The sequence below is a fragment of the Calidris pugnax genome, unplaced genomic scaffold (assembly GCF_001431845.1).
Source record: "Calidris pugnax isolate Ruff unplaced genomic scaffold, ASM143184v1 scaffold44, whole genome shotgun sequence".
NCBI classification, from domain to species: Eukaryota; Metazoa; Chordata; class Aves; order Charadriiformes; family Scolopacidae; genus Calidris; species Calidris pugnax.
This window is the reverse complement of record NW_015094506.1, coordinates 25766043-25776503: the sequence shown is the minus strand read 5'-3', so window position 1 is coordinate 25776503 and position 10461 is coordinate 25766043. Positions and strand designations below refer to the sequence as shown.

Below are 10461 nucleotides of genomic sequence, written 5' to 3'. Positions count from 1 at the left end.
ATGATTCATGTTATTGTTATTGCTCATTATTATCATTTTTCATATGAGACAATGCCTGGCTGTGCATTTTTCCTCTTTTAAAAAAGAGAAATCTGGCTCTTCTTCGAAGGCTCCAAATTCTGTTTATTATACTAGCTGAAACATGTTTATTACACTGTCATGTTTTTATATCCCTCCTGCTACCTTGTGCAAAACATACTTTTGCTCTGACCAGACTGTGAATTCTGCAAGGTTTTGTCCTCTCTGATCAAAACATTGATCCATCAAGTTCAACAGTGTCATGTGATGGCAGCCAGTATCTGACCCAGCAGATTGTCCTCCACCTCTCAATACTGCACTCAAACTTGAGAGGCACTCCGTGGGGAAGATACTTTCATGAATTCCAGTCCTAATTTGTGAGATTTCCTGAGTTTTAAGCTCTATTCTTTCCTAAAAACATGTGAGTTAGAAACGGTCATGTACTACCTTTATGGTTGTTAATATAACGGCATTTGATCAAGAGGAGAAGCCGCAGGAGACATATGTAATAGTTAAAAATACCAGTGATAAAGCAACAGTAATGACAACCCTATTTTCGTGTTGCAGCTGCAATGAATTTGTGCAGAACCTTGGCTGAGAAGCTTTCCAGGCACTTAACAGCCTTTTGGACCCCTGAGCCACGCTGACTCCACAGCTTGATGGCAAGAAGTCTGCCAAGCAACATTCTGAACACAAATAGCAATCAAAGAAAGTAACCTTACAGGAAAACTCAGTCACCGTTGATATCTCCTTGATTGTGGACCATATCTGAAAGACAAACAAGCTCTACCTTTTGGACTTGGCATCTGGAAATGTGAATGTTCCTTCATGAATTCGGCCATTGGATCTAGTGAATTACATTACCTTCCCCTACAAATCTTTCACCGTCAGAATTGACTGATTCGATAAGCAATGGCAAGTTGCTAGAAACACACTAAAGGTTCATTGTGGCATGAAAAGCTACCAAACAGTTTGCTTGGCATTGCAGCGATGTCAATATTTATTGTCACTGTCACAGACCCAGGAAGGTTACACAGACATGGCCAGGACACTACACTTGCAGTTCATATAGGGTTACATACAGCACTCGCCCTCCACTTCTCAATTTAAGAGGTATTGCATCAGAACTGGTGCCAATGAGACAGGTTTTTCAATCACTCCAAACACTGTTGGGAAAGGAAGAGAACCAGTGACCGACGTATCTGGGCTCCTGCTTCTTGCTCCACAGAGGCCAGCTGGGTTTGAACCCCGGAGGAGCGATGCTAACGCTATAGTCCCGCAACTCCCTTAAGTCAACATAAGCAAATGCTGATGTTAAAAGAGGCAGTGCCAGCTTCCGACTGACCCAATCACTGTTTTCACTCTCCTTGCTTTCCCAGTGACTGCAAATAGTCATAAATACATACGGGGGGGGGGGGGGGGAAAAAAAAATTGGAAAAAAAAAAATGTTGCAGTGTTCTCTTTTGTTGATGTGAATGTTTGGGAGCAGCTGAGCCAAAAAGCAGCAGCCTATGTTCCTCCACGGGGGGGAAAAAGCAGCTACTTTTAACCCAGAGCATTGCCCTGTCCCCACTCACCATGTGGCTGCAGGAACATCTGGCAGAAGAGAGAGAGAGAGATATGCAAGTGGCAATAAGCAGGCAGAGGACTGGAAGGTAAGCCAGGACTGCTTGTTCCAGTTTAAACTGTTTGTGGAGCTAGCGAGTAATCCACAGCAATTGTACAACGTTCCCTCAGGGCTGAAGAGGAGTGGAGGGGGGATGTGAAAAAATGGGAGGCAGACTTCCCTGGTCTGTTATACCCGGATTAGGCAGATAAAATGAAACATTTTTTTTTTGACTCTCAGAAAATGCCATCAGAAATGTTTAAGCTAGACTAAATGTAGCTAAAGTACCCTTCACTTACAAAGTGTTTCACATTATCCCCGATGACATCCAAAATCAAGTACTGATAATTTCTAATGAAACATAGCCAAGTCAAGTTGCTCTCTTAAATCAAAACTGTTGTCTCATCTTTTTTGGAAACGAAAATCACTTGCCTCATAAAAAGTTTTTGTGTTTCAGAAAATGATACAGAGAATAATGTTTCTTAATAATGACTCTTATAACAGCATTACTTAAAACGATTAAACCAATTAGTTCAATAAAATTCTTCAACTGAACTGCAATATTTTGGCACTGTGACTGATTGAGTTTACTGCCTTTCCAATTAATGAAAGATTGGTTCCTTTAGCAATTACACTCTGATTAGTCTGCAGCAAGAACATTTTCCATTACTCATCCCCCACTGCTATCAAAGGACCTTTATTGCTGGCTTTTCATTCTCTCTTTAATCCTAAATTAACAGCTTATCACAATCTTTGCTCGGTAGAACTCTTGGAGAAAAATTGATTTTAAATTTTATCTGTGCTAAAACTTCATTCACATAGGCAAATTCAAGAGGTAACATTCCAAGAGACTGGAGTGTCATGCCAGCCACAACCACCTAAGGTTTTTGGCTTAATTTTAAAAATTGTAGCTATGGCTGTTCAGGAACAAGTAATAGTTAACATCAAAAAGCGGGATAAAAAAATAACAGTTTATCACAAAATAGTGTAAAGAATCTTTTCATAGCCCAAGTAATCAAGCTTCTGTCAAGGTGAGATAATTGTCAATCAAGCTTGCAATTCAAACACAGCTGCTAAAAATCAGAGAAAAATGAAGCCAGGCACTTCACTGCAATTTGAGCACCTAACTCAGGAGCAAGCACAGAGGCTTGGCAGTAGCTGAGATCCTGTTGTAACTCCATATAGTCGTAAAAGCACTCACAAAGGAGTCCAAATTGGAGAGTTTTGTCCTTCTGAAACTGACGACAAATGTATTTACCATACTGGTTAAAATGATATTTAATGAGAATATCTGTTACTATATCAGCTTTTTTTTTTTTTAGTATTAAAGAAAAAGTGATTCTTGACTTCTAGTAGTCAATCAGTATTTCCTTTAAACATATCCTATTAATAAAAGCTTTTTCCTGTCTCAGCAGACTGAATGAATACGACAGAGAAGCCTGTGAGCATGCTGCAATGAGCAGTCACCATTCCTGCAAAGACTCATGCTTTTTTACTTCACTCTTGCCTGCTGAAAGTAATCAGAAATTTCATATACAGGTATTGTTAAAACAGAGCTGTGTATATACTTATATCTTGTCACAATTAGTTTCCATGTCTTTTTTTCTCAAATGGTAAAAATTATTTAACATGTTATAAGGTTTGTCACTTACTCTGCTTGACTCTGTTAACTACAGTTTGAATTGAAATCAGGAAATCAACACTTATGGGAAATTAACTTTACTTTTACATAAATGTGCTGCACATTCATATACCACTATTGTTTATTATATTATTGTGTAATTTTTGCACAAATATCGATTAGCAATTTCGTAAATCTGAAAACCACAGTTCCCAGATGATGACCATGACCCTAGAAATAGTCTAGAGAAAACAACCTCATTACGAGACATACCTTGCAATAGATGTTTGTTTAACTGGAAATCCACAAGAGCAGCTGCCCAGCACAACGGTACATATTTGCTTCTGAATCCTTTCTCAAAGGCACTATTTAAACATGTTGATGAACTGAGCTGGATTTCTCCCCACCTCCATTCCAGCAAAACAAGGAGACTGAGAAGATAATTCTTTTTTTCTTGTTTTTTTTTTCTTTTTTTTTTTGTTGTTGTTGTTGCTAGTAGTGCTATGTGGTAAGTGAGATTTTCTTTCTATATTCCTATTTAAATACGAAGGTGGGAAATTTCCATATTCTTATACAGATGCAATGTCTGTGTGCCCTGCTCAGTGACATTTCTATTTGAAAATGAATATACTTCTATTTCTAGAAGTGTTTGTGTATAGAGCTCCTTCTTGTCCATATTTGGCTTGATATTAAAGATCTGGTTACTCTAGCTTCACCACTTCTGCAAGAGGGAAACAAGAATTACTGAATAGAGAATATCAGTCCAATTCAAGATATATGACTTGTTTCGGATCTGATTCTGATCTATGTTAAAGTGTAAACAACTGGGACGGATAACAAGGGGTTTATGATCTGCGCAGCTGGACTAGTATCAGAAAATTTCACAAAGCATCCTGAACAGCAACAGTGATAAGAGAGATTTTTTCAATCATTGTCCCCATTCCAGGCTACGTTCAATGCTTTGACCCAGAGGGGAAAGTTTGTGTCTCCTGAGCCAGTCACTTTCTACTTCCTTTCTGGCCTCTGTTTTAGCCTTTCTTCTGCCAATGTCTGGATGGGAAGACCTTCAGCCTGTCAACACCTAACTTTAATGAGCTGAAGAAATTTCTCAAAGTGCTCCTTCCCTCTTGGAGATCTTGCAGATTTTTCTGCATCTACTCTTGCTCCAAAAAAAAAAAAAAAAGAAGGAATCAGGAGAGGCAAAGGCAAGTGATCAGTGAACCATGACTGAGGTGGTGTCACTGTTCTTCTCCTCCACTGTTGGCCAATGATGTAAATTGTCAGACAAGGCTTCATCCAACTTCCCTTCTGCTCCTGTGGGCAGCATTTATGCATGTGACCAACTTTACTCTCACATGGAGGAAGATCTGAGCTAATTTAATGGTACACTAAGTGCAACAAAAGCAAACTTTCTCAGAGCAGGAATGTTGTTTTCCATAGTAAAATAGAAACAAAAAAGTACAAGATGAGTCATGCTTTTAAGACGTGTGAGAGTTCTGTGACATCTATTTCAAACAAAACTAGAAGTGTCCATCAGCCACTTACCCTTTTGTTTGCTTTGTGTCTTCACCTGCATTGGTGTCTGTAGGCAATAAATGATAGAGCAGAAACATGGAGTGAATCCTGAAATACTCATTTAGGCTAAATGCTTATTACTGGCAAGGGAAGATCTGTCTGAGTAACCTTATCATCCCCTAATTTTTTCACTGTGAAAAGGAAAAATTCTCAAAAATCATATTCCTGCAACATACAGCAGTTTTGCTCCTCTCATTTTCAATAACCAGAACATTACCACCTAATCTGTTTTAAAAACAAGAAGGGTAAAACCAAACCTCCTAACAGAACTCGTAGTAGGCTTGAGAAGCAAAGATTTGTTCCTTAAATGTCAGTGTTTGGTTTCATAGTGGAATTTTCTGATTCTTGTTAACTTACCTTGTCTTTTCTCCTCCTCTGCAATGTCTTTAACATTAACTTTTGAAATATGACCTTTAAATTTTCAGATCTAGTTGCTCAATAAATTTAAGAAAAAATGAAAAAATGAGCTATATTAGGAATCAAAAGTGTTCTATAAATTAAGGTAATGAACTGCTGGAGAAACAGGAAGTTGTTACATTTTTTGTGGCAATGTTATGGAACGTTCTTTTTCCTTTGAAATAAATTTTACCTTGAAGAAAAACTTTACCATTTTTAATACTGTATAGAGAAACTGTCCATGGTTGTTATAAAATCGAAATCATCAAGAGTAGATGGTTATCTTGACTACTACTACTTGCAAAAATCATCAGTGGTAATGACATCAGTTCTAATAAGAGGAAAAGTGTGTTAGTAATTTCCTCCTTATTTCACCATGATTTTGTGAAAACCAGATAGTGCCTGTAGAATGTTTTGATTGGCTAAAATGCTGTACAAAAGTCACCTTTTAATTGTACATCTGACCTTAAAATAATATTTTAAAACATTTAAAATGTATTTCTTAATAATTCTTAAATTTTTCATTTCTTCATTCAAATGCTGAACTCTTTAGCTATGCCATGGTCTAGCAGCTGATATTTTGCACAAGGCTGTGCCTTGCATGATTTGAAACTGAAATTCAAAATATTGACAAGATGGTGAATCCTCCCCTTCTCTGAACTATACACACTTGGATACCACTATTGATTTTATTAGTCATGAAAATTATCACACTGTGGTTCTGAATTTTTGCCTTCTGGTGCTAATAGTTTACAGCCACCAATGTAAATCCTGTCAAATTATGTACCCAGGGTGCCTGTCACATGACTTTCACGATCTAGAGTGTGTGGCTCACTGGTGGTCCTTAGGGCTTTTGGTAAGATGTAACGTGACCTTGTATGTCCAGATTAACCTGATAAATTGTCTGTCATAAGAATAAAGAAAGTAACAACAAGAAGTCTTAGCAACCACTGAGTTTCACTAAGAAGTGCTAGATTTATCACAAAAGCAATGAAAATGTATAGTTAACTTCAAAACAATACATCACACCTCAGAAAAGTGGTACCTACAGTAAATGATATCATACTGGTAGAACTTTTTAGGCAGGGACCAAGATTTTTTCCATCTCTTGTAGGTCCTTTAAATCCATACCTTTGTCTTGTCAAGGTTATACTTTGAATACACGCTGGCTGGTACTGTCCATAAGGAAATCAGAGAAGTGTCATCTGTATCAACGTGTAGGCACTGACCTTTTGAGGGATGGTGGGAGGTTGCTCTTAGCATGTTGCCCTGATGCATCACGCACTGTTTTCTGCTGTTTTTTTAACGGTAGCTCAAATGTTACATTGTAGGATCCACTTATTTGTGTCTTATCATGCATAAGATTGACTGAGCTTTGGTGGTTTACTCAGCTGATATTATACAGGTATTCATCCTTGAGATCTGAAAACTGTTTTCTGATGAAGACCCTTAAATGTAGAACTTAGCCCTCCTCTTCCAATCCTCCTTATCCCAGTTTTATATGCACAAGTGAGGGAAAGAGATAGAAAGAAAAAAATATGCTAACTTGCTGTCTTAGAAGGATTTCTTTGCACACTGATGAATAGGACTGAAGACAACTGGTATGCAAAATACCAATACAGGAACTTAATGGGATAAAAAGATGGATTACTAGTGCTTTGTGTTGATAATTCTATTGGAAAGTGGATAGGCTGATGTTTTAGTCATAATTTGTTCAGAGTTAGGTGCCGTAAGACCTCTAGAATTTATTATGTTCTATTATTCCATTATTTATATTACTGGACAGTATTTTCTAAATTTTTCAGTGTTGCAGCTTTTGGCCCTGAGCACTGCAATGTTAGACACTGGCTTGTATTTTTGGAAAGAAGACCTTACAACAGAAGGTTGAAAGTGCATGATCTGTTTCTCATCTTCTAGTACTCTAATTCTTGATTTTGTGAAGCTTGAGATCTATCCTGTTATACAGACTGCAGAAACTGAGCAACAAATGAGGCAGTAACATTCAAAGACTGTAGCACTTCAAAAGAGTTGCCCCCCAGATACTACCAGAATTATTTCAAGGATCTCTATGACTCAATTGAACATGAAGAGTTTTGATTTACACTGTGTATAAACCCAGCTTTTATAGTTTATATCAGTTTATATATTTAGTATCTGAAACACATCGTATCTCTCTCTTTCCGACCATGGGAGTAAATTCTCAAAAAATACCCTTCCCTTCTCATTACCATCTAATGATGTACATTTATGATCTGTTTGAGTTTCTCCATCCAACCGTGTTCTTCCTGACTTATGGGAAAGATGTGTTTGTTCAGCCTCACTGTTCAGCCAATTCAGTAATGAGTATCCTCTCTTACTGGCTGACATGAAGCACAGAAGAAACCATTCTACTTAAACATATAGTCTTCATAAAGTGAACATACAAGCACATATGCAAGTCCTGGTATAACAATCAGACCTTATGGGCAAGTTGGAAAAGTTTGTTTGGTTTTTTTAACTATTTTGACTTTCCCACTCAGGTCCTTTAAACCCACCATTTTTGAGCAAAAATATGTGTATTTAGAAAAAATTTTGTAGCAGTTCTGTTTCAAAAATATTATTAATTTGTAGAAAGGCTTTTGCTTAATATAGACACTTCCTACAAAAGTTATTTTAGTTAAAAAGAACACGTCATGAAAGAAAAACATTTAATCAGGTCAATCTACAAATTTATACAAATGCATAATGCAAGAATTATCCTGACATACACAAGGGAGCTCATAGAGGAAAATATTCTCAGAAAGTTACTTACTCTTTTTCAAAGTAAATTATTAGAAAAATAAACAGGTGCCAAAAAGATAAACATATTCAATTACTTCCAGCAATGCACTCCTTTCTTTGGTGTTATCCTGGAGAGTGACTCAAACAATTGCTCAAAAAGAATGCACTGGAGTCTACAAGTTAAATTTCTGATGCCATTTAGTTAAACCGAGTTATTAAATACAAGAACTAAGGGCCTAGTTCTCCTTTACACAAAAGTGTCTTTATACCACTCTGGCAGTACAGAAGGACTGTAAAACAAGTAATGCAATTACTGCCTGACTGAATGCCCACTGGCTCCGACTGTAACAGTGAAATGAAAGCTAACCACCAAATTTTTGACATATTTTTCTAAATTAAAAGTTGCATAACTGTCATCAAGATCACTAGCTACTAGAATAGAAACAAATCCACTGATTTTTTATTTGATTTGATTTTTTATGACAAAGGTCTTCAGAAAATAATTGGAGCTGTGAAAAAGATACACTAGAAGAGTGCAAAGACTTCTGTGGATTTGGTTTTCTTTGTCTTTTGTCGAAGATGCAACAGGAAAACAAGTATTTTTGATAGAACTGCTGACATAACTTTACTAATAGCACCTCTAACAGAGGTTATTACAATGTGTATTTACTCAGGTACAGCATTAAATAAGAGATGTGAACTCACCATAGCAACCCCTGCATCACATTGCGGATATGCTGCTTCTAAGATACGGCAAATGTTTCTGAAGAAATACACATGAATATTAGGTAAACATCTATCAATTCCAAATTGTGTTTCAAAAATACTTCACTCTCCAGTATAGCAAAAAAGAGCATAACTTGATGCTATTTAAATTATTAATGTATTACTGGACTTTATCTTGTGATTATTGCCTCAAAATGTAAGTTTAGACAACTCCCCAACTCACTGTGACAAAAATAGTGGCAAATACATTATTGAGCTCCTCCAAAATGTGAATCCTTACACTCTCTACTAATCTGGGAGACTCACCTGTCCTTTTCAGGCTTCCTCCTGCTGACAGTGTGAGATCTTGCAAAACTACTACTGCTCACTATAAGGCATTCAGTAGAATTATGTGAATACATTTAAGATTGCAAGTAGGTTTACTGCTGAACTGCCTTGTAGCCCACTTTGAGGGGTATTACTGTTTCCTCTTCATTATTCCTATGTTCCTAGTTTTCATCATGAATTTTAAAAGCTAAAAAGCTAATATATGTCCCTTTAAAAGCTTAAAAGCTAATATATGTCCCTTTAATTTGTCTTTCTTCAGCCTGGCTTTCCATCTTTTGCATGAACAAAATGTCATCATATTTATAAAGTCACTGCTTTTTTTTTTTTCTTATTTCTAAAAAGTTTTCATCCTTTCAGTCTGTCTCCTGTGATAGACATAGTGTTGTTGAAAATAGTGGCTTACTTAGATGCAAACTGCCATACACATTTGTGCTTGTCTAGAGCCGTTCTATAAGATGAACCATAATGCATCTGGATGCTCATGGTTTATGGAAACAGTAGGGCTTTACGCCTACAGATTTATTATACAGAATACCACAAAACTAACAAAACTTAATATAATTATGTGATCACCGCAGAATCAGCTGCCTGCTAAACCTCTGAAGCATTACCCAGTGTAATCATCAATAGCAATTACTTTCTACATTTCACAGCAGAAAGCTCCACACTTTGCAGAAAGCACGAACACAACTTGTTAGTTCTTTTATACCTCAGAAGCGTCTCTCCTGTAACATCAGCCAAGCCAACAGAGAGATGTTTCCCTTAAGAAGACATTACCACCCTCTAACACCTATCTGCTTTTATGAGAGAATAAACACTGAATCCTGGGCTAGCCTAATAGACCTGTGTCCACAACTATGCTAAAATAACATAACTTAATGTTGCTATTTTTCTAAAATAACAGGTCTGACAAACATTATTTTCAGTCCATTATTTTCAGTCCTAGAAGGTTTCACCTACATGGTTATCCGCACTTTAATATTTCCAGCCTTCCAAAATTCAGCAGAATAAATAGCATGAAGAATGCAGCCACCTAAACAAAACAATAAATGAATGGAATCCATTAGTTCTTGGGACTAATCAGGAGATAACAGAAGATGTTACTGCAAAATATTCAGGTTTTTTCAATATATGAAATGCTGAACTAAGGCCAAGCAGGAGAAATTAGAAGATCCAACAGTTCAGATATAATCTGGCTTGATATCCTTCCATTCCTTCATATCCTTCAATTATTGGAGTTGGAATTATTAGACGTCTCAGGTATGAAGAGTGAATAATTCTGAGCTATAAGAAAACAGATGAATATGCCAAAATGTAAACTGAGAATTACAAAAATACCTGTGGTTTTGCCAGAAAAAGAATGTGAAATCAATCGACTATTATAGTGTTCAGAAATGGTTCCAATGGCATAGACCTAAATAAAGAAATATCA

General features: G+C 36.7%; 1 long non-coding RNA gene across 2 annotated transcripts in view; it reads left to right on the top strand.

Moving 5' to 3' along the window:
* The first annotated feature begins 1602 nt into the window (after positions 1 to 1602).
* LOC106901152 overlaps positions 1603 to 10461 on the top strand; it is a 49234-nt gene continuing 40375 nt past the window's right edge. Inside the window, exons 1-2 of one of the 2 annotated variants that reach the window (XR_001414258.1) lie at positions 1603 to 1673; positions 3037 to 3163. This is a non-coding gene — a long non-coding RNA (uncharacterized LOC106901152). The remainder of the gene's footprint in view (positions 1674 to 3036; positions 3164 to 10461) is intronic. The other variant, XR_001414257.1, reaches the window with a different exon arrangement.